General features: G+C 54.1%; 26 non-coding genes across 26 annotated transcripts; all 26 read right to left on the reverse strand.

Moving 5' to 3' along the window:
• Window positions 1-65: 65 nt before the first annotated feature.
• Window positions 66-184, reverse strand: LOC146366658 (5S ribosomal RNA). The gene has a single exon (XR_014798371.1). It is a non-coding gene; the product is annotated as a 5S ribosomal RNA (ribosomal RNA).
• A 929-nt stretch (window positions 185-1,113) lies between these two features.
• Window positions 1,114-1,232, reverse strand: LOC146366659 (5S ribosomal RNA). Its single transcript, XR_014798372.1, has one exon. It is a non-coding gene; the product is annotated as a 5S ribosomal RNA (ribosomal RNA).
• Window positions 1,233-2,161: 929 nt separating this feature from the next.
• On the reverse strand, window positions 2,162-2,280 carry LOC146366660 (5S ribosomal RNA). The gene has a single exon (XR_014798360.1). It is a non-coding gene; the product is annotated as a 5S ribosomal RNA (ribosomal RNA).
• An 851-nt stretch (window positions 2,281-3,131) lies between these two features.
• On the reverse strand, window positions 3,132-3,250 carry LOC146366661 (5S ribosomal RNA). The gene has a single exon (XR_014798373.1). It is a non-coding gene; the product is annotated as a 5S ribosomal RNA (ribosomal RNA).
• An 851-nt stretch (window positions 3,251-4,101) lies between these two features.
• LOC146366662 (5S ribosomal RNA) lies at window positions 4,102-4,220 on the reverse strand. The gene has a single exon (XR_014798374.1). It is a non-coding gene; the product is annotated as a 5S ribosomal RNA (ribosomal RNA).
• Window positions 4,221-5,149: 929 nt separating this feature from the next.
• On the reverse strand, window positions 5,150-5,268 carry LOC146366663 (5S ribosomal RNA). The gene has a single exon (XR_014798375.1). It is a non-coding gene; the product is annotated as a 5S ribosomal RNA (ribosomal RNA).
• Window positions 5,269-6,197: 929 nt separating this feature from the next.
• Window positions 6,198-6,316, reverse strand: LOC146366664 (5S ribosomal RNA). The gene has a single exon (XR_014797716.1). It is a non-coding gene; the product is annotated as a 5S ribosomal RNA (ribosomal RNA).
• A 929-nt stretch (window positions 6,317-7,245) lies between these two features.
• Window positions 7,246-7,364, reverse strand: LOC146366665 (5S ribosomal RNA). Its single transcript, XR_014798376.1, has one exon. It is a non-coding gene; the product is annotated as a 5S ribosomal RNA (ribosomal RNA).
• Window positions 7,365-8,215: 851 nt separating this feature from the next.
• LOC146366666 (5S ribosomal RNA) lies at window positions 8,216-8,334 on the reverse strand. Its single transcript, XR_014798377.1, has one exon. It is a non-coding gene; the product is annotated as a 5S ribosomal RNA (ribosomal RNA).
• A 929-nt stretch (window positions 8,335-9,263) lies between these two features.
• On the reverse strand, window positions 9,264-9,382 carry LOC146366667 (5S ribosomal RNA). Its single transcript, XR_014797717.1, has one exon. It is a non-coding gene; the product is annotated as a 5S ribosomal RNA (ribosomal RNA).
• A 929-nt stretch (window positions 9,383-10,311) lies between these two features.
• On the reverse strand, window positions 10,312-10,430 carry LOC146366668 (5S ribosomal RNA). Its single transcript, XR_014797973.1, has one exon. It is a non-coding gene; the product is annotated as a 5S ribosomal RNA (ribosomal RNA).
• Window positions 10,431-11,359: 929 nt separating this feature from the next.
• LOC146366669 (5S ribosomal RNA) lies at window positions 11,360-11,478 on the reverse strand. Its single transcript, XR_014797718.1, has one exon. It is a non-coding gene; the product is annotated as a 5S ribosomal RNA (ribosomal RNA).
• A 929-nt stretch (window positions 11,479-12,407) lies between these two features.
• On the reverse strand, window positions 12,408-12,526 carry LOC146366670 (5S ribosomal RNA). The gene has a single exon (XR_014797719.1). It is a non-coding gene; the product is annotated as a 5S ribosomal RNA (ribosomal RNA).
• An 851-nt stretch (window positions 12,527-13,377) lies between these two features.
• On the reverse strand, window positions 13,378-13,496 carry LOC146366671 (5S ribosomal RNA). The gene has a single exon (XR_014797720.1). It is a non-coding gene; the product is annotated as a 5S ribosomal RNA (ribosomal RNA).
• Window positions 13,497-14,425: 929 nt separating this feature from the next.
• LOC146366672 (5S ribosomal RNA) lies at window positions 14,426-14,544 on the reverse strand. The gene has a single exon (XR_014798379.1). It is a non-coding gene; the product is annotated as a 5S ribosomal RNA (ribosomal RNA).
• Window positions 14,545-15,395: 851 nt separating this feature from the next.
• LOC146366673 (5S ribosomal RNA) lies at window positions 15,396-15,514 on the reverse strand. Its single transcript, XR_014798380.1, has one exon. It is a non-coding gene; the product is annotated as a 5S ribosomal RNA (ribosomal RNA).
• Window positions 15,515-16,443: 929 nt separating this feature from the next.
• Window positions 16,444-16,562, reverse strand: LOC146366674 (5S ribosomal RNA). Its single transcript, XR_014798002.1, has one exon. It is a non-coding gene; the product is annotated as a 5S ribosomal RNA (ribosomal RNA).
• A 929-nt stretch (window positions 16,563-17,491) lies between these two features.
• Window positions 17,492-17,610, reverse strand: LOC146366675 (5S ribosomal RNA). Its single transcript, XR_014797722.1, has one exon. It is a non-coding gene; the product is annotated as a 5S ribosomal RNA (ribosomal RNA).
• Window positions 17,611-18,539: 929 nt separating this feature from the next.
• On the reverse strand, window positions 18,540-18,658 carry LOC146366676 (5S ribosomal RNA). The gene has a single exon (XR_014797723.1). It is a non-coding gene; the product is annotated as a 5S ribosomal RNA (ribosomal RNA).
• Window positions 18,659-19,587: 929 nt separating this feature from the next.
• On the reverse strand, window positions 19,588-19,706 carry LOC146366677 (5S ribosomal RNA). Its single transcript, XR_014797724.1, has one exon. It is a non-coding gene; the product is annotated as a 5S ribosomal RNA (ribosomal RNA).
• A 929-nt stretch (window positions 19,707-20,635) lies between these two features.
• Window positions 20,636-20,754, reverse strand: LOC146366678 (5S ribosomal RNA). The gene has a single exon (XR_014797725.1). It is a non-coding gene; the product is annotated as a 5S ribosomal RNA (ribosomal RNA).
• A 968-nt stretch (window positions 20,755-21,722) lies between these two features.
• Window positions 21,723-21,841, reverse strand: LOC146366679 (5S ribosomal RNA). The gene has a single exon (XR_014797929.1). It is a non-coding gene; the product is annotated as a 5S ribosomal RNA (ribosomal RNA).
• A 929-nt stretch (window positions 21,842-22,770) lies between these two features.
• On the reverse strand, window positions 22,771-22,889 carry LOC146366680 (5S ribosomal RNA). The gene has a single exon (XR_014798003.1). It is a non-coding gene; the product is annotated as a 5S ribosomal RNA (ribosomal RNA).
• Window positions 22,890-23,818: 929 nt separating this feature from the next.
• LOC146366681 (5S ribosomal RNA) lies at window positions 23,819-23,937 on the reverse strand. Its single transcript, XR_014797726.1, has one exon. It is a non-coding gene; the product is annotated as a 5S ribosomal RNA (ribosomal RNA).
• Window positions 23,938-24,866: 929 nt separating this feature from the next.
• Window positions 24,867-24,985, reverse strand: LOC146366682 (5S ribosomal RNA). Its single transcript, XR_014797727.1, has one exon. It is a non-coding gene; the product is annotated as a 5S ribosomal RNA (ribosomal RNA).
• A 929-nt stretch (window positions 24,986-25,914) lies between these two features.
• LOC146366683 (5S ribosomal RNA) lies at window positions 25,915-26,033 on the reverse strand. The gene has a single exon (XR_014797728.1). It is a non-coding gene; the product is annotated as a 5S ribosomal RNA (ribosomal RNA).
• Window positions 26,034-26,565: the final 532 nt, after the last annotated feature.

The raw sequence follows: 26,565 nt of genomic DNA on the forward strand, positions 1-26,565 counted from the left end.
GGCAGCTGCTTTGGGTCTTTCAACACCCTCCTTCTCTGGATCAAAAGCAGTTCAATGACATGAAAAGCTTACGGCACCTGGTATTCCCAGGCGGTCTCCCATCCAAGTACTAACCAAGCCCAACCCTGCTTAGCTTCCGAGATCAGACGAGAGCGGGCGTGCTCAGGGTGGTATGGCCGTAAGCTGCAGACCTCAGCACAAAGTGTCAATTTATGGAATCAAGTGGTGAGTTGGGCAGTACTTGAAGTTACGAAACACAACCCTCCAATTTAACTACATTGTTAATGGTAACTGCATGGTTGCCTAATACTCTAACCCAAGGACTCAATTTAGCTTTTAACCAGCAGTACAGGCCCTGGTTTGGTGTAGATGGCCTCCACCAGCAGCACAGGACCTGGTGTGGTGTAGGTGGCCTCAGCCAGAAGCAAAGGCCCTGGTGGGGTGTATATGGCCTAAGCCAGAGCCACAGGCCCTGGTGTGGTGTAGATGGACTAAGCCAGCAGCGCAAGCCCTCGTGTAATGTAGATGGCCTCAGCCAGAAGCACAGGCCCTGGTGTGGTGTAGTTGGCCTCATCCAGTAGAGCAAGCCCTCGTGTGATGTATATGGCCTCATCCAGCAGCACAGGCCCTGGTGTGATTAAAATGGCCTCAACCAGCAACACAGGCCCTGGTGTGGGGTAGATGGCTTCAGCCAGAGCCACAGGCCCTGGTGTGGTGTTGGTGGCCTCAGCCAGAGCCACAGAACCTGGTGTGGTGTTGGTGGCCAAAGCCAGGAGCACAGGCCGTGGTGTGTTGTAGATGGCCTCAGCTAGCAGCACAGGACCTGGTGAGGTGGAGGTGGCTTCTTCCTGAAACTCAGGCCCTGGTGTGTTGTAGATGGCCTCAGCCGGAAGCACCGGTCCTCAGCCAGATGCACACGCCCTGGTGTAATTTAGATGACCTATCTTAGCAGCACAGGCCCCGGTGTGGTGCGGATGGCCTCACCTGGCAGCACAAGACATTGCTGAAAACAGCCAAAAGGAATGTCGTTTATGTGCCCTCATTAATGGGCAGCTGCTTTGGGTCTTTCAACACCCTCCTTCTCTGGATCAAAAGCAGTTCAATGACATGAAAAGCTTACGGCACCTGGTATTCCCAGGCGGTCTCCCATCCAAGTACTAACCAAGCCCAACCCTGCTTAGCTTCCGAGATCAGACGAGAGCGGGCGTGCTCAGGGTGGTATGGCCGTAAGCTGCAGACCTCAGCACAAAGTGTCAATTTATGGAATCAAGTGGTGAGTTGGGCAGTACTTGAAGTTACGAAACACAACCCTCCAATTTAACTACATTGTTAATGGTAACTGCATGGTTGCCTAATACTCTAACCCAAGGACTCAATTTATCTTTTAACCAGCAGTACAGGCCCTGGTTTGGTGTAGATGGCCTCCACCAGCAGCACAGGACCTGGTGTGGTGTAGGTGGCCTCAGCCAGAAGCAAAGGCCCTGGTGGGGTGTATATGGCCTAAGCCAGAGCCACAGGCCCTGGTGTGGTGTAGATGGACTAAGCCAGCAGCGCAAGCCCTCGTGTAATGTAGATGGCCTCAGCCAGAAGCACAGGCCCTGGTGTGGTGTAGTTGGCCTCATCCAGTAGAGCAAGCCCTCGTGTGATGTATATGGCCTCATCCAGCAGCACAGGCCCTGGTGTGATTAAAATGGCCTCAACCAGCAACACAGGCCCTGGTGTGGGGTAGATGGCTTCAGCCAGAGCCACAGGCCCTGGTGTGGTGTAGTTGGCCTCAGCCAGAGCCACAGAACCTGGTGTGGTGTAGGTGGCAAAAGCCAGGAGCACAGGCCGTGGTGTGTTGTAGATGGCCTCAGCTAGCAGCACAGGACCTGGTGAGGTGGAGGTGGCTTCTTCCTGAAACTCAGGCCCTGGTGTGTTGTAGATGGCCTCAGCCGGAAGCACCGTTCCTCAGCCAGATGCAGACGCCCTGGTGTAATTTAGATGACCTATCTTAGCAGCACAGGCCCCGGTGTGGTGCGGATGGCCTCACCTGGCAGCACAAGACATTGCTGAAAACAGCCAAAAGGAATGTCGTTTATGTGCCCTCATTAATGGGCAGCTGCTTTGGGTCTTTCAACACCCTCCTTCTCTGGATCAAAAGCAGTTCAATGACATGAAAAGCTTACGGCACCTGGTATTCCCAGGCGGTCTCCCACCCAAGTACTAACCAAGCCCAACCCTGCTTAGCTTCCGAGATCAGACGAGAGCGGGCGTGCTCAGGGTGGTATGGCCGTAAGCTGCAGACCTCAGCACAAAGTGTCAATTTATGGAATCAAGTGGTGAGTTGGGCAGTACTTGAAGTTACGAAACACAACCCTCCAATTTAACTACATTGTTAATGGTAACTGCATGGTTGCCTAATACCCTAACCCAAGGACTCAATTTTGCTTTTAACCAGCAGTACAGGCCCTGGTTTGGTGTAGATGGCCTCCACCAGCAGCACAGGACCTGGTGTGGTGTAGGTGGCCTCAGCCAGAAGCAAAGGCCCTGGTGGGGTGTATATGGCCTAAGCCAGAGCCACAGGCCCTGTTGTGGTGTAGATGGACTAAGCCAGCAGCGCAAGCCCTCGTGTAATGTAGATGGCCTCAGCCAGAAGCACAGGCCCTGGTGTGGTGTAGTTGGCCTCATCCAGTAGAGCAAGCCCTCGTGTGATGTATATGGCCTCATCCAGCAGCACAGGCCCTGGTGTGATTAAAATGGCCTCAACCAGCAACACAGGCCCTGGTGTGGGGTAGATGGCTTCAGCCAGAGCCACAGGCCCTGGTGTGGTGTAGTTGGCCTCAGCCAGAGCCACAGAACCTGGTGTGGTGTTGGTGGCCAAAGCCAGGAGCACAGGCCCTGGTGTGTTGTAGATGGCCTCAGCCGGAAGCACCGGTCCTCAGCCAGATGCACACGCCCTGGTGTAATTTAGATGACCTATCTTAGCAGCAAAGGCCCCGGTGTGGTGCGGATGGCCTCACCTGGCAGCACAAGACATTGCTGAAAACAGCCAAAAGGAATGTCGTTTATGTGCCCTCATTAATGGGCAGCTGCTTTGGGTCTTTCAACACCCTCCTTCTCTGGATCAAAAGCAGTTCAATGACATGAAAAGCTTACGGCACCTGGTATTCCCAGGCGGTCTCCCATCCAAGTACTAACCAAGCCCAACCCTGCTTAGCTTCCGAGATCAGACGAGAGCGGGCGTGCTCAGGGTGGTATGGCCGTAAGCTGCAGACCTCAGCACAAAGTGTCAATTTATGGAATCAAGTGGTGAGTTGGGCAGTACTTGAAGTTACGAAACACAACCCTCCAATTTAACTACATTGTTAATGGTAACTGCATGGTTGCCTAATACCCTAACCCAAGGACTCAATTTTGCTTTTAACCAGCAGTACAGGCCCTGGTTTGGTGTAGATGGCCTCCACCAGCAGCACAGGACCTGGTGTGGTGTAGGTGGCCTCAGCCAGAAGCAAAGGCCCTGGTGGGGTGTATATGGCCTAAGCCAGAGCCACAGGCCCTGTTGTGGTGTAGATGGACTAAGCCAGCAGCGCAAGCCCTCGTGTAATGTAGATGGCCTCAGCCAGAAGCACAGGCCCTGGTGTGGTGTAGTTGGCCTCATCCAGTAGAGCAAGCCCTCGTGTGATGTATATGGCCTCATCCAGCAGCACAGGCCCTGGTGTGATTAAAATGGCCTCAACCAGCAACACAGGCCCTGGTGTGGGGTAGATGGCTTCAGCCAGAGCCACAGGCCCTGGTGTGGTGTAGTTGGCCTCAGCCAGAGCCACAGAACCTGGTGTGGTGTTGGTGGCCAAAGCCAGGAGCACAGGCCCTGGTGTGTTGTAGATGGCCTCAGCCGGAAGCACCGGTCCTCAGCCAGATGCACACGCCCTGGTGTAATTTAGATGACCTATCTTAGCAGCAAAGGCCCCGGTGTGGTGCGGATGGCCTCACCTGGCAGCACAAGACATTGCTGAAAACAGCCAAAAGGAATGTCGTTTATGTGCCCTCATTAATGGGCAGCTGCTTTGGGTCTTTCAACACCCTCCTTCTCTGGATCAAAAGCAGTTCAATGACATGAAAAGCTTACGGCACCTGGTATTCCCAGGCGGTCTCCCATCCAAGTACTAACCAAGCCCAACCCTGCTTAGCTTCCGAGATCAGACGAGAGCGGGCGTGCTCAGGGTGGTATGGCCGTAAGCTGCAGACCTCAGCACAAAGTGTCAATTTATGGAATCAAGTGGTGAGTTGGGCAGTACTTGAAGTTACGAAACACAACCCTCCAATTTAACTACATTGTTAATGGTAACTGCATGGTTGCCTAATACTCTAACCCAAGGACTCAATTTAGCTTTTAACCAGCAGTACAGGCCCTGGTTTGGTGTAGATGGCCTCCACCAGCAGCACAGGACCTGGTGTGGTGTAGGTGGCCTCAGCCAGAAGCAAAGGCCCTGGTGGGGTGTATATGGCCTAAGCCAGAGCCACAGGCCCTGGTGTGGTGTAGATGGACTAAGCCAGCAGCGCAAGCCCTCGTGTAATGTAGATGGCCTCAGCCAGAAGCACAGGCCCTGGTGTGGTGTAGTTGGCCTCATCCAGTAGAGCAAGCCCTCGTGTGATGTATATGGCCTCATCCAGCAGCACAGGCCCTGGTGTGATTAAAATGGCCTCAACCAGCAACACAGGCCCTGGTGTGGGGTAGATGGCTTCAGCCAGAGCCACAGGCCCTGGTGTGGTGTTGGTGGCCTCAGCCAGAGGCACAGAACCTGGTGTGGTGTTGGTGGCCAAAGCCAGGAGCACAGGCCGTGGTGTGTTGTAGATGGCCTCAGCTAGCAGCACAGGACCTGGTGAGGTGGAGGTGGCTTCTTCCTGAAACTCAGGCCCTGGTGTGTTGTAGATGGCCTCAGCCGGAAGCACCGGTCCTCAGCCAGATGCACACGCCCTGGTGTAATTTAGATGACCTATCTTAGCAGCACAGGCCCCGGTGTGGTGCGGATGGCCTCACCTGGCAGCACAAGACATTGCTGAAAACAGCCAAAAGGAATGTCGTTTATGTGCCCTCATTAATGGGCAGCTGCTTTGGGTCTTTCAACACCCTCCTTCTCTGGATCAAAAGCAGTTCAATGACATGAAAAGCTTACGGCACCTGGTATTCCCAGGCGGTCTCCCATCCAAGTACTAACCAAGCCCAACCCTGCTTAGCTTCCGAGATCAGACGAGAGCGGGCGTGCTCAGGGTGGTATGGCCGTAAGCTGCAGACCTCAGCACAAAGTGTCAATTTATGGAATCAAGTGGTGAGTTGGGCAGTACTTGAAGTTACGAAACACAACCCTCCAATTTAACTACATTGTTAATGGTAACTGCATGGTTGCCTAATACTCTAACCCAAGGACTCAATTTATCTTTTAACCAGCAGTACAGGCCCTGGTTTGGTGTAGATGGCCTCCACCAGCAGCACAGGACCTGGTGTGGTGTAGGTGGCCTCAGCCAGAAGCAAAGGCCCTGGTGGGGTGTATATGGCCTAAGCCAGAGCCACAGGCCCTGGTGTGGTGTAGATGGACTAAGCCAGCAGCGCAAGCCCTCGTGTAATGTAGATGGCCTCAGCCAGAAGCACAGGCCCTGGTGTGGTGTAGTTGGCCTCATCCAGTAGAGCAAGCCCTCGTGTGATGTATATGGCCTCATCCAGCAGCACAGGCCCTGGTGTGATTAAAATGGCCTCAACCAGCAACACAGGCCCTGGTGTGGGGTAGATGGCTTCAGCCAGAGCCACAGGCCCTGGTGTGGTGTAGTTGGCCTCAGCCAGAGCCACAGAACCTGGTGTGGTGTAGGTGGCAAAAGCCAGGAGCACAGGCCGTGGTGTGTTGTAGATGGCCTCAGCTAGCTGCACAGGACCTGGTGAGGTGGAGGTGGCTTCTTCCTGCAACTCAGGCCCTGGTGTGTTGTAGATGTTCTCAGCCGGAAGCAACGGTCCTCAGCCAGATGCAGACGCCCTGGTGTAATTTAGATGACCTATCTTAGCAGCACAGGCCCCGGTGTGGTGCGGATGGCCTCACCTGGCAGCACAAGACATTGCTGAAAACAGCCAAAAGGAATGTCGTTTATGTGCCCTCATTAATGGGCAGCTGCTTTGGGTCTTTCAACACCCTCCTTCTCTGGATCAAAAGCAGTTCAATGACATGAAAAGCTTACAGCACCTGGTATTCCCAGGCGGTCTCCCATCCAAGTACTAACCAAGCCCAACCCTGCTTAGCTTCCGAGATCAGACGAGAGCGGGCGTGCTCAGGGTGGTATGGCCGTAAGCTGCAGACCTCAGCACAAAGTGTCAATTTATGGAATCAAGTGGTGAGTTGGGCAGTACTTGAAGTTACGAAACACAACCCTCCAATTTAACTACATTGTTAATGGTAACTGCATGGTTGCCTAATACTCTAACCCAAGGACTCAATTTAGCTTTTAACCAGCAGTACAGGCCCTGGTTTGGTGTAGATGGCCTCCACCAGCAGCACAGGACCTGGTGTGGTGTAGGTGGCCTCAGCCAGAAGCAAAGGCCCTGGTGGGGTGTATATGGCCTAAGCCAGAGCCACAGGCCCTGGTGTGGTGTAGATGGACTAAGCCAGCAGCGCAAGCCCTCGTGTAATGTAGATGGCCTCAGCCAGAAGCACAGGCCCTGGTGTGGTGTAGTTGGCCTCATCCAGTAGAGCAAGCCCTCGTGTGATGTATATGGCCTCATCCAGCAGCACAGGCCCTGGTGTGAATAAAATGGCCTCAACCAGCAACACAGGCCCTGGTGTGGGGTAGATGGCTTCAGCCAGAGCCACAGGCCCTGGTGTGGTGTAGTTGGCCTCAGCCAGAGCCACAGAACCTGGTGTGGTGTTGGTGGCCAAAGCCAGGAGCACAGGCCGTGGTGTGTTGTAGATGGCCTCAGCTAGCAGCACAGGACCTGGTGAGGTGGAGGTGGCTTCTTCCTGAAACTCAGGCCCTGGTGTGTTGTAGATGGCCTCAGCCGGAAGCACCGTTCCTCAGCCAGATGCAGACGCCCTGGTGTAATTTAGATGACCTATCTTAGCAGCACAGGCCCCGGTGTGGTGCGGATGGCCTCACCTGGCAGCACAAGACATTGCTGAAAACAGCCAAAAGGAATGTCGTTTATGTGCCCTCATTAATGGGCAGCTGCTTTGGGTCTTTCAACACCCTCCTTCTCTGGATCAAAAGCAGTTCAATGACATGAAAAGCTTACGGCACCTGGTATTCCCAGGCGGTCTCCCATCCAAGTACTAACCAAGCCCAACCCTGCTTAGCTTCCGAGATCAGACGAGAGCGGGCGTGCTCAGGGTGGTATGGCCGTAAGCTGCAGACCTCAGCACAAAGTGTCAATTTATGGAATCAAGTGGTGAGTTGGGCAGTACTTGAAGTTACGAAACACAACCCTCCAATTTAACTACATTGTTAATGGTAACTGCATGGTTGCCTAATACCCTAACCCAAGGACTCAATTTTGCTTTTAACCAGCAGTACAGGCCCTGGTTTGGTGTAGATGGCCTCCACCAGCAGCACAGGACCTGGTGTGGTGTAGGTGGCCTCAGCCAGAAGCAAAGGCCCTGGTGGGGTGTATATGGCCTAAGCCAGAGCCACAGGCCCTGTTGTGGTGTAGATGGACTAAGCCAGCAGCGCAAGCCCTCGTGTAATGTAGATGGCCTCAGCCAGAAGCACAGGCCCTGGTGTGGTGTAGTTGGCCTCATCCAGTAGAGCAAGCCCTCGTGTGATGTATATGGCCTCATCCAGCAGCACAGGCCCTGGTGTGATTAAAATGGCCTCAACCAGCAACACAGGCCCTGGTGTGGGGTAGATGGCTTCAGCCAGAGCCACAGGCCCTGGTGTGGTGTAGTTGGCCTCAGCCAGAGCCACAGAACCTGGTGTGGTGTTGGTGGCCAAAGCCAGGAGCACAGGCCCTGGTGTGTTGTAGATGGCCTCAGCCGGAAGCACCGGTCCTCAGCCAGATGCACACGCCCTGGTGTAATTTAGATGACCTATCTTAGCAGCAAAGGCCCCGGTGTGGTGCGGATGGCCTCACCTGGCAGCACAAGACATTGCTGAAAACAGCCAAAAGGAATGTCGTTTATGTGCCCTCATTAATGGGCAGCTGCTTTGGGGCTTTCAACACCCTCCTTCTCTGGATCAAAAGCAGTTCAATGACATGAAAAGCTTACGGCACCTGGTATTCCCAGGCGGTCTCCCATCCAAGTACTAACCAAGCCCAACCCTGCTTAGCTTCCGAGATCAGACGAGAGCGGGCGTGCTCAGGGTGGTATGGCCGTAAGCTGCAGACCTCAGCACAAAGTGTCAATTTATGGAATCAAGTGGTGAGTTGGGCAGTACTTGAAGTTACGAAACACAACCCTCCAATTTAACTACATTGTTAATGGTAACTGCATGGTTGCCTAATACCCTAACCCAAGGACTCAATTTTGCTTTTAACCAGCAGTACAGGCCCTGGTTTGGTGTAGATGGCCTCCACCAGCAGCACAGGACCTGGTGTGGTGTAGGTGGCCTCAGCCAGAAGCAAAGGCCCTGGTGGGGTGTATATGGCCTAAGCCAGAGCCACAGGCCCTGGTGTGGTGTAGATGGACTAAGCCAGCAGCGCAAGCCCTCGTGTAATGTAGATGGCCTCAGCCAGAAGCACAGGCCCTGGTGTGGTGTAGTTGGCCTCATCCAGTAGAGCAAGCCCTCGTGTGATGTATATGGCCTCATCCAGCAGCACAGGCCCTGGTGTGATTAAAATGGCCTCAACCAGCAACACAGGCCCTGGTGTGGGGTAGATGGCTTCAGCCAGAGCCACAGGCCCTGGTGTGGTGTAGTTGGCCTCAGCCAGAGCCACAGAACCTGGTGTGGTGTAGGTGGCCAAAGCCAGGAGCACAGGCCGTGGTGTGTTGTAGATGGCCTCAGCTAGCAGCACAGGACCTGGTGAGGTGGAGGTGGCTTCTTCCTGCAACTCAGGCCCTGGTGTGTTGTAGATGTTCTCAGCCGGAAGCAACGGTCCTCAGCCAGATGCAGACGCCCTGGTGTAATTTAGATGACCTATCTTAGCAGCACAGGCCCCGGTGTGGTGCGGATGGCCTCACCTGGCAGCACAAGACATTGCTGAAAACAGCCAAAAGGAATGTCGTTTATGTGCCCTCATTAATGGGCAGCTGCTTTGGGTCTTTCAACACCCTCCTTCTCTGGATCAAAAGCAGTTCAATGACATGAAAAGCTTACAGCACCTGGTATTCCCAGGCGGTCTCCCATCCAAGTACTAACCAAGCCCAACCCTGCTTAGCTTCCGAGATCAGACGAGAGCGGGCGTGCTCAGGGTGGTATGGCCGTAAGCTGCAGACAGCAGCACAAAGTGTCAATTTATGGAATCAAGTGGTGAGTTGGGCAGTACTTGAAGTTACGAAACACAACCCTCCAATTTAACTACATTGTTAATGGTAACTGCATGGTTGCCTAATACCCTAACCCAAGGACTCAATTTTGCTTTTAACCAGCAGTACAGGCCCTGGTTTGGTGTAGATGGCCTCCACCAGCAGCACAGGACCTGGTGTGGTGTAGGTGGCCTCAGCCAGAAGCAAAGGCCCTGGTGGGGTGTATATGGCCTAAGCCAGAGCCACAGGCCCTGTTGTGGTGTAGATGGACTAAGCCAGCAGCGCAAGCCCTCGTGTAATGTAGATGGCCTCAGCCAGAAGCACAGGCCCTGGTGTGGTGTAGTTGGCCTCATCCAGTAGAGCAAGCCCTCGTGTGATGTATATGGCCTCATCCAGCAGCACAGGCCCTGGTGTGATTAAAATGGCCTCAACCAGCAACACAGGCCCTGGTGTGGGGTAGATGGCTTCAGCCAGAGCCACAGGCCCTGGTGTGGTGTAGTTGGCCTCAGCCAGAGCCACAGAACCTGGTGTGGTGTTGGTGGCCAAAGCCAGGAGCACAGGCCGTGGTGTGTTGTAGATGGCCTCAGCTAGCAGCACAGGACCTGGTGAGGTGGAGGTGGCTTCTTCCTGCAACTCAGGCCCTGGTGTGTTGTAGAAGGCCTCAGCCGGAAGCACCGGTCCTCAGCCAGATGCACACGCCCTGGTGTAATTTAGATGACCTATCTTAGCAGCACAGGCCCCGGTGTGGTGCGGATGGCCTCACCTGGCAGCACAAGACATTGCTGAAAACAGCCAAAAGGAATGTCGTTTATGTGCCCTCATTAATGGGCAGCTGCTTTGGGTCTTTCAACACCCTCCTTCTCTGGATCAAAAGCAGTTCAATGACATGAAAAGCTTACAGCACCTGGTATTCCCAGGCGGTCTCCCATCCAAGTACTAACCAAGCCCAACCTTGCTTAGCTTCCGAGATCAGACGAGAGCGGGCGTGCTCAGGGTGGTATGGCCGTAAGCTGCAGACCTCAGCACAAAGTCTCAATTTATGGAATCAAGTGGTGAGTTGGGCAGTACTTGAAGTTACGAAACACAACCCTCCAATTTAACTACATTGTTAATGGTAACTGCATGGCTGCCTAATACCCTAACCCAAGGACTCAATTTAGCTTTTAACCAGCAGTACAGGCCCTGGTTTGGTGTAGATGGCCTCCACCAGCAGCACAGGACCTGGTGTGGTGTAGGTGGCCTCAGCCAGAAGCAAAGGCCCTGGTGGGGTGTATATGGCCTAAGCCAGAGCCACAGGCCCTGTTGTGGTGTAGATGGACTAAGCCAGCAGCGCAAGCCCTCGTGTAATGTAGATGGCCTGAGCCAGAAGCACAGGCCCTGGTGTGGTGTAGTTGGCCTCATCCAGTAGAGCAAGCCCTCGTGTGATGTATATGGCCTCATCCAGCAGCACAGGCCCTGGTGTGATTAAAATGGCCTCAACCAGCAACACAGGCCCTGGTGTGGGGTAGATGGCTTCAGCCAGAGCCACAGGCCCTGGTGTGGTGTAGTTGGCCTCAGCCAGAGCCACAGAACCTGGTGTGGTGTTGGTGGCCAAAGCCAGGAGCACAGGCCGTGGTGTGTTGTAGATGGCCTCAGCTAGCAGCACAGGACCTGGTGAGGTGGAGGTGGCTTCTTCCTGCAACTCAGGCCCTGGTGTGTTGTAGAAGGCCTCAGCCGGAAGCACCGGTCCTCAGCCAGATGCACACGCCCTGGTGTAATTTAGATGACCTATCTTAGCAGCACAGGCCCCGGTGTGGTGCGGATGGCCTCACCTGGCAGCACAAGACATTGCTGAAAACAGCCAAAAGGAATGTCGTTTATGTGCCCTCATTAATGGGCAGCTGCTTTGGGTCTTTCAACACCCTCCTTCTCTGGATCAAAAGCAGTTCAATGACATGAAAAGCTTACAGCACCTGGTATTCCCAGGCGGTCTCCCATCCAAGTACTAACCAAGCCCAACCCTGCTTAGCTTCCGAGATCAGACGAGAGCGGGCGTGCTCAGGGTGGTATGGCCGTAAGCTGCAGACCTCAGCACAAAGTCTCAATTTATGGAATCAAGTGGTGAGTTGGGCAGTACTTGAAGTTACGAAACACAACCCTCCAATTTAACTACATTGTTAATGGTAACTGCATGGCTGCCTAATACCCTAACCCAAGGACTCAATTTAGCTTTTAACCAGCAGTACAGGCCCTGGTTTGGTGTAGATGGCCTCCACCAGCAGCACAGGACCTGGTGTGGTGTAGGTGGCCTCAGCCAGAAGCAAAGGCCCTGGTGGGGTGTATATGGCCTAAGCCAGAGCCACAGGCCCTGTTGTGGTGTAGATGGACTAAGCCAGCAGCGCAAGCCCTCGTGTAATGTAGATGGCCTGAGCCAGAAGCACAGGCCCTGGTGTGGTGTAGTTGGCCTCATCCAGTAGAGCAAGCCCTCGTGTGATGTATATGGCCTCATCCAGCAGCACAGGCCCTGGTGTGATTAAAATGGCCTCAACCAGCAACACAGGCCCTGGTGTGGGGTAGATGGCTTCAGCCAGAGCCACAGGCCCTGGTGTGGTGTAGTTGGCCTCAGCCAGAGCCACAGAACCTGGTGTGGTGTTGGTGGCCAAAGCCAGGAGCACAGGCCGTGGTGTGTTGTAGATGGCCTCAGCTAGCAGCACAGGACCTGGTGAGGTGGAGGTGGCTTCTTCCTGTAACTCAGGCCCTGGTGTGTTGTAGAAGGCCTCAGCCGGAAGCACCGGTCCTCAGCCAGATGCACACGCCCTGGTGTAATTTAGATGACCTATCTTAGCAGCACAGGCCCCGGTGTGGTGCGGATGGCCTCACCTGGCAGCACAAGACATTGCTGAAAACAGCCAAAAGGAATGTCGTTTATGTGCCCTCATTAATGGGCAGCTGCTTTGGGTCTTTCAACACCCTCCTTCTCTGGATCAAAAGCAGTTCAATGACATGAAAAGCTTACAGCACCTGGTATTCCCAGGCGGTCTCCCATCCAAGTACTAACCAAGCCCAACCCTGCTTAGCTTCCGAGATCAGACGAGAGCGGGCGTGCTCAGGGTGGTATGGCCGTAAGCTGCAGACCTCAGCACAAAGTGTCAATTTATGGAATCAAGTGGTGAGTTGGGCAGTACTTGAAGTTACGAAACACAACCCTCCAATTTAACTACATTGTTAATGGTAACTGCATGGTTGCCTAATACTCTAACCCAAGGACTCAATTTAGCTTTTAACCAGCAGTACAGGCCCTGGTTTGGTGTAGATGGCCTCCACCAGCAGCACAGGACCTGGTGTGGTGTAGGTGGCCTCAGCCAGAAGCAAAGGCCCTGGTGGGGTGTATATGGCCTAAGCCAGAGCCACAGGCCCTGGTGTGGTGTAGATGGACTAAGCCAGCAGCGCAAGCCCTCGTGTAATGTAGATGGCCTCAGCCAGAAGCACAGGCCCTGGTGTGATTAAAATGGCCTCAACCAGCAACACAGGCCCTGGTGTGGGGTAGATGGCTTCAGCCAGAGCCACAGGCCCTGGTGTGGTGTTGGTGGCCTCAGCCAGAGCCACAGAACCTGGTGTGGTGTTGGTGGCCAAAGCCAGGAGCACAGGCCCTGGTGTGTTGTAGATGGCCTCAGCTAGCAGCACAGGACCTGGTGAGGTGGAGGTGGCTTCTTCCTGCAACTCAGGCCCTGGTGTGTTGTAGATGGCCTCAGCCGGAAGCACCGGTCCTCAGCCAGATGCACACGCCCTGGTGTAATTTAGATGACCTATCTTAGCAGCACAGGCCCCGGTGTGGTGCGGATGGCCTCACCTGGCAGCACAAGACATTGCTGAAAACAGCCAAAAGGAATGTCGTTTATGTGCCCTCATTAATGGGCAGCTGCTTTGGGTCTTTCAACACCCTCCTTCTCTGGATCAAAAGCAGTTCAATGACATGAAAAGCTTACAGCACCTGGTATTCCCAGGCGGTCTCCCATCCAAGTACTAACCAAGCCCAACCCTGCTTAGCTTCCGAGATCAGACGAGAGCGGGCGTGCTCAGGGTGGTATGGCCGTAAGCTGCAGACCTCAGCACAAAGTCTCAATTTATGGAATCAAGTGGTGAGTTGGGCAGTACTTGAAGTTACGAAACACAACCCTCCAATTTAACTACATTGTTAATGGTAACTGCATGGTTGCCTAATACTCTAACCCAAGGACTCAATTTAGCTTTTAACCAGCAGTACAGGCCCTGGTTTGGTGTAGATGGCCTCCACCAGCAGCACAGGACCTGGTGTGGTGTAGGTGGCCTCAGCCAGAAGCAAAGGCCCTGGTGGGGTGTATATGGCCTAAGCCAGAGCCACAGGCCCTGGTGTGGTGTAGATGGACTAAGCCAGCAGCGCAAGCCCTCGTGTAATGTAGATGGCCTCAGCCAGAAGCACAGGCCCTGGTGTGGTGTAGTTGGCCTCATCCAGTAGAGCAAGCCCTCGTGTGATGTATATGGCCTCATCCAGCAGCACAGGCCCTGGTGTGAATAAAATGGCCTCAACCAGCAACACAGGCCCTGGTGTGGGGTAGATGGCTTCAGCCAGAGCCACAGGCCCTGGTGTGGTGTAGTTGGCCTCAGCCAGAGCCACAGAACCTGGTGTGGTGTTGGTGGCCAAAGCCAGGAGCACAGGCCGTGGTGTGTTGTAGATGGCCTCAGCTAGCAGCACAGGACCTGGTGAGGTGGAGGTGGCTTCTTCCTGAAACTCAGGCCCTGGTGTGTTGTAGATGGCCTCAGCCGGAAGCACCGTTCCTCAGCCAGATGCAGACGCCCTGGTGTAATTTAGATGACCTATCTTAGCAGCACAGGCCCCGGTGTGGTGCGGATGGCCTCACCTGGCAGCACAAGACATTGCTGAAAACAGCCAAAAGGAATGTCGTTTATGTGCCCTCATTAATGGGCAGCTGCTTTGGGTCTTTCAACACCCTCCTTCTCTGGATCAAAAGCAGTTCAATGACATGAAAAGCTTACGGCACCTGGTATTCCCAGGCGGTCTCCCATCCAAGTACTAACCAAGCCCAACCCTGCTTAGCTTCCGAGATCAGACGAGAGCGGGCGTGCTCAGGGTGGTATGGCCGTAAGCTGCAGACCTCAGCACAAAGTGTCAATTTATGGAATCAAGTGGTGAGTTGGGCAGTACTTGAAGTTACGAAACACAACCCTCCAATTTAACTACATTGTTAATGGTAACTGCATGGTTGCCTAATACCCTAACCCAAGGACTCAATTTTGCTTTTAACCAGCAGTACAGGCCCTGGTTTGGTGTAGATGGCCTCCACCAGCAGCACAGGACCTGGTGTGGTGTAGGTGGCCTCAGCCAGAAGCAAAGGCCCTGGTGGGGTGTATATGGCCTAAGCCAGAGCCACAGGCCCTGTTGTGGTGTAGATGGACTAAGCCAGCAGCGCAAGCCCTCGTGTAATGTAGATGGCCTCAGCCAGAAGCACAGGCCCTGGTGTGGTGTAGTTGGCCTCATCCAGTAGAGCAAGCCCTCGTGTGATGTATATGGCCTCATCCAGCAGCACAGGCCCTGGTGTGATTAAAATGGCCTCAACCAGCAACACAGGCCCTGGTGTGGGGTAGATGGCTTCAGCCAGAGCCACAGGCCCTGGTGTGGTGTAGTTGGCCTCAGCCAGAGCCACAGAACCTGGTGTGGTGTTGGTGGCCAAAGCCAGGAGCACAGGCCCTGGTGTGTTGTAGATGGCCTCAGCCGGAAGCACCGGTCCTCAGCCAGATGCACACGCCCTGGTGTAATTTAGATGACCTATCTTAGCAGCAAAGGCCCCGGTGTGGTGCGGATGGCCTCACCTGGCAGCACAAGACATTGCTGAAAACAGCCAAAAGGAATGTCGTTTATGTGCCCTCATTAATGGGCAGCTGCTTTGGGTCTTTCAACACCCTCCTTCTCTGGATCAAAAGCAGTTCAATGACATGAAAAGCTTACGGCACCTGGTATTCCCAGGCGGTCTCCCATCCAAGTACTAACCAAGCCCAACCCTGCTTAGCTTCCGAGATCAGACGAGAGCGGGCGTGCTCAGGGTGGTATGGCCGTAAGCTGCAGACCTCAGCACAAAGTCTCAATTTATGGAATCAAGTGGTGAGTTGGGCAGTACTTGAAGTTACGAAACACAACCCTCCAATTTAACTACATTGTTAATGGTAACTGCATGGTTGCCTAATACCCTAACCCAAGGACTCAATTTTGCTTTTAACCAGCAGTACAGGCCCTGGTTTGGTGTAGATGGCCTCCACCAGCAGCACAGGACCTGGTGTGGTGTAGGTGGCCTCAGCCAGAAGCAAAGGCCCTGGTGGGGTGTATATGGCCTAAGCCAGAGCCACAGGCCCTGTTGTGGTGTAGATGGACTAAGCCAGCAGCGCAAGCCCTCGTGTAATGTAGATGGCCTCAGCCAGAAGCACAGGCCCTGGTGTGGTGTAGTTGGCCTCATCCAGTAGAGCAAGCCCTCGTGTGATGTATATGGCCTCATCCAGCAGCACAGGCCCTGGTGTGATTAAAATGGCCTCAACCAGCAACACAGGCCCTGGTGTGGGGTAGATGGCTTCAGCCAGAGCCACAGGCCCTGGTGTGGTGTAGTTGGCCTCAGCCAGAGCCACAGAACCTGGTGTGGTGTTGGTGGCCAAAGCCAGGAGCACAGGCCGTGGTGTGTTGTAGATGGCCTCAGCTAGCAGCACAGGACCTGTTGAGGTGGAGGTGGCTTCTTCCTGCAACTCAGGCCCTGGTGTGTTGTAGAAGGCCTCAGCCGGAAGCACCGGTCCTCAGCCAGATGCACACGCCCTGGTGTAATTTAGATGACCTATCTTAGCAGCACAGGCCCCGGTGTGGTGCGGATGGCCTCACCTGGCAGCACAAGACATTGCTGAAAACAGCCAAAAGGAATGTCGTTTATGTGCCCTCATTAATGGGCAGCTGCTTTGGGTCTTTCAACACCCTCCTTCTCTGGATCAAAAGCAGTTCAATGACATGAAAAGCTTACGGCACCTGGTATTCCCAGGCGGTCTCCCATCCAAGTACTAACCAAGCCCAACCCTGCTTAGCTTCCGAGATCAGACGAGAGTGGGCGTGCTCAGGGTGGTATGGCCGTAAGCTGCAGACCTCAGCACAAAGTGTCAATTTATGGAATCAAGTGGTGAGTTGGGCAGTACTTGAAGTTACGAAACACAACCCTCCAATTTAACTACATTGTTAATGGTAACTGCATGGTTGCCTAATACTCTAACCCAAGGACTCAATTTAGCTTTTAACCAGCAGTACAGGCCCTGGTTTGGTGTAGATGGCCTCCACCAGCAGCACAGGACCTGGTGTGGTGTAGGTGGCCTCAGCCAGAAGCAAAGGCCCTGGTGGGGTGTATATGGCCTAAGCCAGAGCCACAGGCCCTGGTGTGGTGTAGATGGACTAAGCCAGCAGCGCAAGCCCTCGTGTAATGTAGATGGCCTCAGCCAGAAGCACAGGCCCTGGTGTGGTGTAGTTGGCCTCATCCAGTAGAGCAAGCCCTCGTGTGATGTATATGGCCTCATCCAGCAGCACAGGCCCTGGTGTGATTAAAATGGCCTCAACCAGCAACACAGGCCCTGGTGTGGGGTAGATGGCTTCAGCCAGAGCCACAGGCCCTGGTGTGGTGTAGTTGGCCTCAGCCAGAGCCACAGAACCTGGTGTGGTGTAGGTGGCCAAAGCCAGGAGCACAGGCCGTGGTGTGTTGTAGATGGCCTCAGCTAGCAGCACAGGACCTGGTGAGGTGGAGGTGGCTTCTTCCTGCAACTCAGGCCCTGGTGTGTTGTAGATGTTCTCAGCCGGAAGCAACGGTCCTCAGCCAGATGCAGACGCCCTGGTGTAATTTAGATGACCTATCTTAGCAGCACAGGCCCCGGTGTGGTGCGGATGGCCTCACCTGGCAGCACAAGACATTGCTGAAAACAGCCAAAAGGAATGTCGTTTATGTGCCCTCATTAATGGGCAGCTGCTTTGGGTCTTTCAACACCCTCCTTCTCTGGATCAAAAGCAGTTCAATGACATGAAAAGCTTACAGCACCTGGTATTCCCAGGCGGTCTCCCATCCAAGTACTAACCAAGCCCAACCCTGCTTAGCTTCCGAGATCAGACGAGAGCGGGCGTGCTCAGGGTGGTATGGCCGTAAGCTGCAGACCTCAGCACAAAGTGTCAATTTATGGAATCAAGTGGTGAGTTGGGCAGTACTTGAAGTTACGAAACACAACCCTCCAATTTAACTACATTGTTAATGGTAACTGCATGGTTGCCTAATACCCTAACCCAAGGACTCAATTTTGCTTTTAACCAGCAGTACAGGCCCTGGTTTGGTGTAGATGGCCTCCACCAGCAGCACAGGACCTGGTGTGGTGTAGGTGGCCTCAGCCAGAAGCAAAGGCCCTGGTGGGGTGTATATGGCCTAAGCCAGAGCCACAGGCCCTGTTGTGGTGTAGATGGACTAAGCCAGCAGCGCAAGCCCTCGTGTAATGTAGATGGCCTCAGCCAGAAGCACAGGCCCTGGTGTGGTGTAGTTGGCCTCATCCAGTAGAGCAAGCCCTCGTGTGATGTATATGGCCTCATCCAGCAGCACAGGCCCTGGTGTGATTAAAATGGCCTCAACCAGCAACACAGGCCCTGGTGTGGGGTAGATGGCTTCAGCCAGAGCCACAGGCCCTGGTGTGGTGTAGTTGGCCTCAGCCAGAGCCACAGAACCTGGTGTGGTGTTGGTGGCCAAAGCCAGGAGCACAGGCCGTGGTGTGTTGTAGATGGCCTCAGCTAGCAGCACAGGACCTGGTGAGGTGGAGGTGGCTTCTTCCTGCAACTCAGGCCCTGGTGTGTTGTAGAAGGCCTCAGCCGGAAGCACCGGTCCTCAGCCAGATGCACACGCCCTGGTGTAATTTAGATGACCTATCTTAGCAGCACAGGCCCCGGTGTGGTGCGGATGGCCTCACCTGGCAGCACAAGACATTGCTGAAAACAGCCAAAAGGAATGTCGTTTATGTGCCCTCATTAATGGGCAGCTGCTTTGGGTCTTTCAACACCCTCCTTCTCTGGATCAAAAGCAGTTCAATGACATGAAAAGCTTACAGCACCTGGTATTCCCAGGCGGTCTCCCATCCAAGTACTAACCAAGCCCAACCCTGCTTAGCTTCCGAGATCAGACGAGAGCGGGCGTGCTCAGGGTGGTATGGCCGTAAGCTGCAGACCTCAGCACAAAGTCTCAATTTATGGAATCAAGTGGTGAGTTGGGCAGTACTTGAAGTTACGAAACACAACCCTCCAATTTAACTACATTGTTAATGGTAACTGCATGGCTGCCTAATACCCTAACCCAAGGACTCAATTTTGCTTTTAACCAGCAGTACAGGCCCTGGTTTGGTGTAGATGGCCTCCACCAGCAGCACAGGACCTGGTGTGGTGTAGGTGGCCTCAGCCAGAAGCAAAGGCCCTGGTGGGGTGTATATGGCCTAAGCCAGAGCCACAGGCCCTGTTGTGGTGTAGATGGACTAAGCCAGCAGCGCAAGCCCTCGTGTAATGTAGATGGCCTGAGCCAGAAGCACAGGCCCTGGTGTGGTGTAGTTGGCCTCATCCAGTAGAGCAAGCCCTCGTGTGATGTATATGGCCTCATCCAGCAGCACAGGCCCTGGTGTGATTAAAATGGCCTCAACCAGCAACACAGGCCCTGGTGTGGGGTAGATGGCTTCATCCAGAGCCACAGGCCCTGGTGTGGTGTAGTTGGCCTCAGCCAGAGCCACAGAACCTGGTGTGGTGTTGGTGGCCAAAGCCAGGAGCACAGGCCGTGGTGTGTTGTAGATGGCCTCAGCTAGCAGCACAGGACCTGGTGAGGTGGAGGTGGCTTCTTCCTGCAACTCAGGCCCTGGTGTGTTGTAGAAGGCCTCAGCCGGAAGCACCGGTCCTCAGCCAGATGCACACGCCCTGGTGTAATTTAGATGACCTATCTTAGCAGCACAGGCCCCGGTGTGGTGCGGATGGCCTCACCTGGCAGCACAAGACATTGCTGAAAACAGCCAAAAGGAATGTCGTTTATGTGCCCTCATTAATGGGCAGCTGCTTTGGGTCTTTCAACACCCTCCTTCTCTGGATCAAAAGCAGTTCAATGACATGAAAAGCTTACAGCACCTGGTATTCCCAGGCGGTCTCCCATCCAAGTACTAACCAAGCCCAACCCTGCTTAGCTTCCGAGATCAGACGAGAGCGGGCGTGCTCAGGGTGGTATGGCCGTAAGCTGCAGACCTCAGCACAAAGTGTCAATTTATGGAATCAAGTGGTGAGTTGGGCAGTACTTGAAGTTACGAAACACAACCCTCCAATTTAACTACATTGTTAATGGTAACTGCATGGTTGCCTAATACTCTAACCCAAGGACTCAATTTAGCTTTTAACCAGCAGTACAGGCCCTGGTTTGGTGTAGATGGCCTCCACCAGCAGCACAGGACCTGGTGTGGTGTAGGTGGCCTCAGCCAGAAGCAAAGGCCCTGGTGGGGTGTATATGGCCTAAGCCAGAGCCACAGGCCCTGGTGTGGTGTAGATGGACTAAGCCAGCAGCGCAAGCCCTCGTGTAATGTAGATGGCCTCAGCCAGAAGCACAGGCCCTGGTGTGGTGTAGTTGGCCTCATCCAGTAGAGCAAGCCCTCGTGTGATGTATATGGCCTCATCCAGCAGCACAGGCCCTGGTGTGATTAAAATGGCCTCAACCAGCAACACAGGCCCTGGTGTGGGGTAGATGGCTTCAGCCAGAGCCACAGGCCCTGGTGTGGTGTTGGTGGCCTCAGCCAGAGCCACAGAACCTGGTGTGGTGTTGGTGGCCAAAGCCAGGAGCACAGGCCGTGGTGTGTTGTAGATGGCCTCAGCTAGCAGCACAGGACCTGGTGAGGTGGAGGTGGCTTCTTCCTGCAACTCAGGCCCTGGTGTGTTGTAGTTGGCCTCAGCCGGAAGCACCGGTCCTCAGCCAGATGCACACGCCCTGGTGTAATTTAGATGACCTATCTTAGCAGCACAGGCCCCGGTGTGGTGCGGATGGCCTCACCTGGCAGCACAAGACATTGCTGAAAACAGCCAAAAGGAATGTCGTTTATGTGCCCTCATTAATGGGCAGCTGCTTTGGGTCTTTCAACACCCTCCTTCTCTGGATCAAAAGCAGTTCAATGACATGAAAAGCTTACAGCACCTGGTATTCCCAGGCGGTCTCCCATCCAAGTACTAACCAAGCCCAACCCTGCTTAGCTTCCGAGATCAGACGAGAGCGGGCGTGCTCAGGGTGGTATGGCCGTAAGCTGCAGACCTCAGCACAAAGTGTCAATTTATGGAATCAAGTGGTGAGTTGGGCAGTACTTGAAGTTACGAAACACAACCCTCCAATTTAACTACATTGTTAATGGTAACTGCATGGTTGCCTAATACTCTAACCCAAGGACTCAATTTAGCTTTTAACCAGCAGTACAGGCCCTGGTTTGGTGTAGATGGCCTCCACATGCAGCACAGGACCTGGTGTGGTGTAGGTGGCCTCAGCCAGAAGCAAAGGCCCTGGTGGGGTGTATATGGCCTAAGCCAGAGCCACAGGCCCTGGTGTGGTGTAGATGGACTAAGCCAGCAGCGCAAGCCCTCGTGTAATGTAGATGGCCTCAGCCAGAAGCACAGGCCCTGGTGTGATTAAAATGGCCTCAACCAGCAACACAGGCCCTGTTGTGGTGTAGATGGACTAAGCCAGCAGCGCAAGCCCTCGTGTAATGTAGATGGCCTCAGCCAGAAGCACAGGCCCTGGTGTGGTGTAGTTGGCCTCATCCAGTAGAGCAAGCCCTCGTGTGATGTATATGGCCTCATCCAGCAGCACAGGCCCTGGTGTGATTAAAATGGCCTCAACCAGCAACACAGGCCCTGGTGTGGGGTAGATGGCTTCAGCCAGAGCCACAGGCCCTGGTGTGGTGTAGTTGGCCTCAGCCAGAGCCACAGAACCTGGTGTGGTGTTGGTGGCCAAAGCCAGGAGCACAGGCCCTGGTGTGTTGTAGATGGCCTCAGCCGGAAGCACCGGTCCTCAGCCAGATGCACACGCCCTGGTGTAATTTAGATGACCTATCTTAGCAGCAAAGGCCCCGGTGTGGTGCGGATGGCCTCACCTGGCAGCACAAGACATTGCTGAAAACAGCCAAAAGGAATGTCGTTTATGTGCCCTCATTAATGGGCAGCTGCTTTGGGTCTTTCAACACCCTCCTTCTCTGGATCAAAAGCAGTTCAATGACATGAAAAGCTTACGGCACCTGGTATTCCCAGGCGGTCTCCCATCCAAGTACTAACCAAGCCCAACCCTGCTTAGCTTCCAAGATCAGACGAGAGCGGGCGTGCTCAGGGTGGTATGGCCGTAAGCTGCAGACCTCAGCACAAAGTGTCAATTTATGGAATCAAGTGGTGAGTTGGGCAGTACTTGAAGTTACGAAACACAACCCTCCAATTTAACTACATTGTTAATGGTAACTGCATGGTTGCCTAATACCCTAACCCAAGGACTCAATTTTGCTTTTAACCAGCAGTACAGGCCCTGGTTTGGTGTAGATGGCCTCCACCAGCAGCACAGGACCTGGTGTGGTGTAGGTGGCCTCAGCCAGAAGCAAAGGCCCTGGTGGGGTGTATATGGCCTAAGCCAGAGCCACAGGCCCTGTTGTGGTGTAGATGGACTAAGCCAGCAGCGCAAGCCCTCGTGTAATGTAGATGGCCTCAGCCAGAAGCACAGGCCCTGGTGTGGTGTAGTTGGCCTCATCCAGTAGAGCAAGCCCTCGTGTGATGTATATGGCCTCATCCAGCAGCACAGGCCCTGGTGTGATTAAAATGGCCTCAACCAGCAACACAGGCCCTGGTGTGGGGTAGATGGCTTCAGCCAGAGCCACAGGCCCTGGTGTGGTGTAGTTGGCCTCAGCCAGAGCCACAGAACCTGGTGTGGTGTTGGTGGCCAAAGCCAGGAGCACAGGCCGTGGTGTGTTGTAGATGGCCTCAGCTAGCAGCACAGGACCTGTTGAGGTGGAGGTGGCTTCTTCCTGCAACTCAGGCCCTGGTGTGTTGTAGAAGGCCTCAGCCGGAAGCACCGGTCCTCAGCCAGATGCACACGCCCTGGTGTAATTTAGATGACCTATCTTAGCAGCACAGGCCCCGGTGTGGTGCGGATGGCCTCACCTGGCAGCACAAGACATTGCTGAAAACAGCCAAAAGGAATGTCGTTTATGTGCCCTCATTAATGGGCAGCTGCTTTGGGTCTTTCAACACCCTCCTTCTCTGGATCAAAAGCAGTTCAATGACATGAAAAGCTTACGGCACCTGGTATTCCCAGGCGGTCTCCCATCCAAGTACTAACCAAGCCCAACCCTGCTTAGCTTCCGAGATCAGACGAGAGTGGGCGTGCTCAGGGTGGTATGGCCGTAAGCTGCAGACCTCAGCACAAAGTGTCAATTTATGGAATCAAGTGGTGAGTTGGGCAGTACTTGAAGTTACGAAACACAACCCTCCAATTTAACTACATTGTTAATGGTAACTGCATGGTTGCCTAATACTCTAACCCAAGGACTCAATTTAGCTTTTAACCAGCAGTACAGGCCCTGGTTTGGTGTAGATGGCCTCCACCAGCAGCACAGGACCTGGTGTGGTGTAGGTGGCCTCAGCCAGAAGCAAAGGCCCTGGTGGGGTGTATATGGCCTAAGCCAGAGCCACAGGCCCTGGTGTGGTGTAGATGGACTAAGCCAGCAGCGCAAGCCCTCGTGTAATGTAGATGGCCTCAGCCAGAAGCACAGGCCCTGGTGTGGTGTAGTTGGCCTCATCCAGTAGAGCAAGCCCTGGTGTGATGTATATGGCCTCATCCAGCAGCACAGGCCCTGGTGTGATTAAAATGGCCTCAACCAGCAACACAGGCCCTGGTGTGGGGTAGATGGCTTCAGCCAGAGCCACAGGCCCTGGTGTGGTGTAGTTGGCCTCAGCCAGAGCCACAGAACCTGGTGTGGTGTAGGTGGCCAAAGCCAGGAGCACAGGCCGTGGTGTGTTGTAGATGGCCTCAGCTAGCAGCACAGGACCTGGTGAGGTGGAGGTGGCTTCTTCCTGCAACTCAGGCCCTGGTGTGTTGTAGATGTTCTCAGCCGGAAGCAACGGTCCTCAGCCAGATGCAGACGCCCTGGTGTAATTTAGATGACCTATCTTAGCAGCACAGGCCCCGGTGTGGTGCGGATGGCCTCACCTGGCAGCACAAGACATTGCTGAAAACAGCCAAAAGGAATGTCGTTTATGTGCCCTCATTAATGGGCAGCTGCTTTGGGTCTTTCAACACCCTCCTTCTCTGGATCAAAAGCAGTTCAATGACATGAAAAGCTTACAGCACCTGGTATTCCCAGGCGGTCTCCCATCCAAGTACTAACCAAGCCCAACCCTGCTTAGCTTCCGAGATCAGACGAGAGCGGGCGTGCTCAGGGTGGTATGGCCGTAAGCTGCAGACCTCAGCACAAAGTGTCAATTTATGGAATCAAGTGGTGAGTTGGGCAGTACTTGAAGTTACGAAACACAACCCTCCAATTTAACTACATTGTTAATGGTAACTGCATGGTTGCCTAATACCCTAACCCAAGGACTCAATTTTGCTTTTAACCAGCAGTACAGGCCCTGGTTTGGTGTAGATGGCCTCCACCAGCAGCACAGGACCTGGTGTGGTGTAGGTGGCCTCAGCCAGAAGCAAAGGCCCTGGTGGGGTGTATATGGCCTAAGCCAGAGCCACAGGCCCTGTTGTGGTGTAGATGGACTAAGCCAGCAGCGCAAGCCCTCGTGTAATGTAGATGGCCTCAGCCAGAAGCACAGGCCCTGGTGTGGTGTAGTTGGCCTCATCCAGTAGAGCAAGCCCTCGTGTGATGTATATGGCCTCATCCAGCAGCACAGGCCCTGGTGTGATTAAAATGGCCTCAACCAGCAACACAGGCCCTGGTGTGGGGTAGATGGCTTCAGCCAGAGCCACAGGCCCTGGTGTGGTGTAGTTGGCCTCAGCCAGAGCCACAGAACCTGGTGTGGTGTTGGTGGCCAAAGCCAGGAGCACAGGCCGTGGTGTGTTGTAGATGGCCTCAGCTAGCAGCACAGGACCTGGTGAGGTGGAGGTGGCTTCTTCCTGCAACTCAGGCCCTGGTGTGTTGTAGAAGGCCTCAGCCGGAAGCACCGGTCCTCAGCCAGATGCACACGCCCTGGTGTAATTTAGATGACCTATCTTAGCAGCACAGGCCCCGGTGTGGTGCGGATGGCCTCACCTGGCAGCACAAGACATTGCTGAAAACAGCCAAAAGGAATGTCGTTTATGTGCCCTCATTAATGGGCAGCTGCTTTGGGTCTTTCAACACCCTCCTTCTCTGGATCAAAAGCAGTTCAATGACATGAAAAGCTTACAGCACCTGGTATTCCCAGGCGGTCTCCCATCCAAGTACTAACCAAGCCCAACCCTGCTTAGCTTCCGAGATCAGACGAGAGCGGGCGTGCTCAGGGTGGTATGGCCGTAAGCTGCAGACCTCAGCACAAAGTCTCAATTTATGGAATCAAGTGGTGAGTTGGGCAGTACTTGAAGTTACGAAACACAACCCTCCAATTTAACTACATTGTTAATGGTAACTGCATGGCTGCCTAATACCTTAACCCAAGGACTCAATTTAGCTTTTAACCAGCAGTACAGGCCCTGGTTTGGTGTAGATGGCCTCCACCAGCAGCACAGGACCTGGTGTGGTGTAGGTGGCCTCAGCCAGAAGCAAAGGCCCTGGTGGGGTGTATATGGCCTAAGCCAGAGCCACAGGCCCTGTTGTGGTGTAGATGGACTAAGCCAGCAGCGCAAGCCCTCGTGTAATGTAGATGGCCTCAGCCAGAAGCACAGGCCCTGGTGTGGTGTAGTTGGCCTCATCCAGTAGAGCAAGCCCTCGTGTGATGTATATGGCCTCATCCAGCAGCACAGGCCCTGGTGTGATTAAAATGGCCTCAACCAGCAACACAGGCCCTGGTGTGGGGTAGATGGCTTCATCCAGAGCCACAGGCCCTGGTGTGGTGTAGTTGGCCTCAGCCAGAGCCACAGAACCTGGTGTGGTGTTGGTGGCCAAAGCCAGGAGCACAGGCCGTGGTGTGTTGTAGATGGCCTCAGCTAGCAGCACAGGACCTGGTGAGGTGGAGGTGGCTTCTTCCTGCAACTCAGGCCCTGGTGTGTTGTAGAAGGCCTCAGCCGGAAGCACCGGTCCTCAGCCAGATGCACACGCCCTGGTGTAATTTAGATGACCTATCTTAGCAGCACAGGCCCCGGTGTGGTGCGGATGGCCTCACCTGGCAGCACAAGACATTGCTGAAAACAGCCAAAAGGAATGTCGTTTATGTGCCCTCATTAATGGGCAGCTGCTTTGGGTCTTTCAACACCCTCCTTCTCTGGATCAAAAGCAGTTCAATGACATGAAAAGCTTACAGCACCTGGTATTCCCAGGCGGTCTCCCATCCAAGTACTAACCAAGCCCAACCCTGCTTAGCTTCCGAGATCAGACGAGAGCGGGCGTGCTCAGGGTGGTATGGCCGTAAGCTGCAGACCTCAGCACAAAGTGTCAATTTATGGAATCAAGTGGTGAGTTGGGCAGTACTTGAAGTTACGAAACACAACCCTCCAATTTAACTACATTGTTAATGGTAACTGCATGGTTGCCTAATACTCTAACCCAAGGACTCAATTTAGCTTTTAACCAGCAGTACAGGCCCTGGTTTGGTGTAGATGGCCTCCACCAGCAGCACAGGACCTGGTGTGGTGTAGGTGGCCTCAGCCAGAAGCAAAGGCCCTGGTGGGGTGTATATGGCCTAAGCCAGAGCCACAGGCCCTGGTGTGGTGTAGATGGACTAAGCCAGCAGCGCAAGCCCTCGTGTAATGTAGATGGCCTCAGCCAGAAGCACAGGCCCTGGTGTGGTGTAGTTGGCCTCATCCAGTAGAGCAAGCCCTCGTGTGATGTATATGGCCTCATCCAGCAGCACAGGCCCTGGTGTGATTAAAATGGCCTCAACCAGCAACACAGGCCCTGGTGTGGGGTAGATGGCTTCAGCCAGAGCCACAGGCCCTGGTGTGGT

The sequence above is a fragment of the Perissodus microlepis genome, chromosome 18 (assembly GCF_051167445.1).
Source record: "Perissodus microlepis isolate ML-2025 ecotype Zambia chromosome 18, ASM5116744v1, whole genome shotgun sequence".
In the NCBI taxonomy this organism is placed as follows: domain Eukaryota; kingdom Metazoa; phylum Chordata; class Actinopteri; order Cichliformes; family Cichlidae; genus Perissodus; species Perissodus microlepis.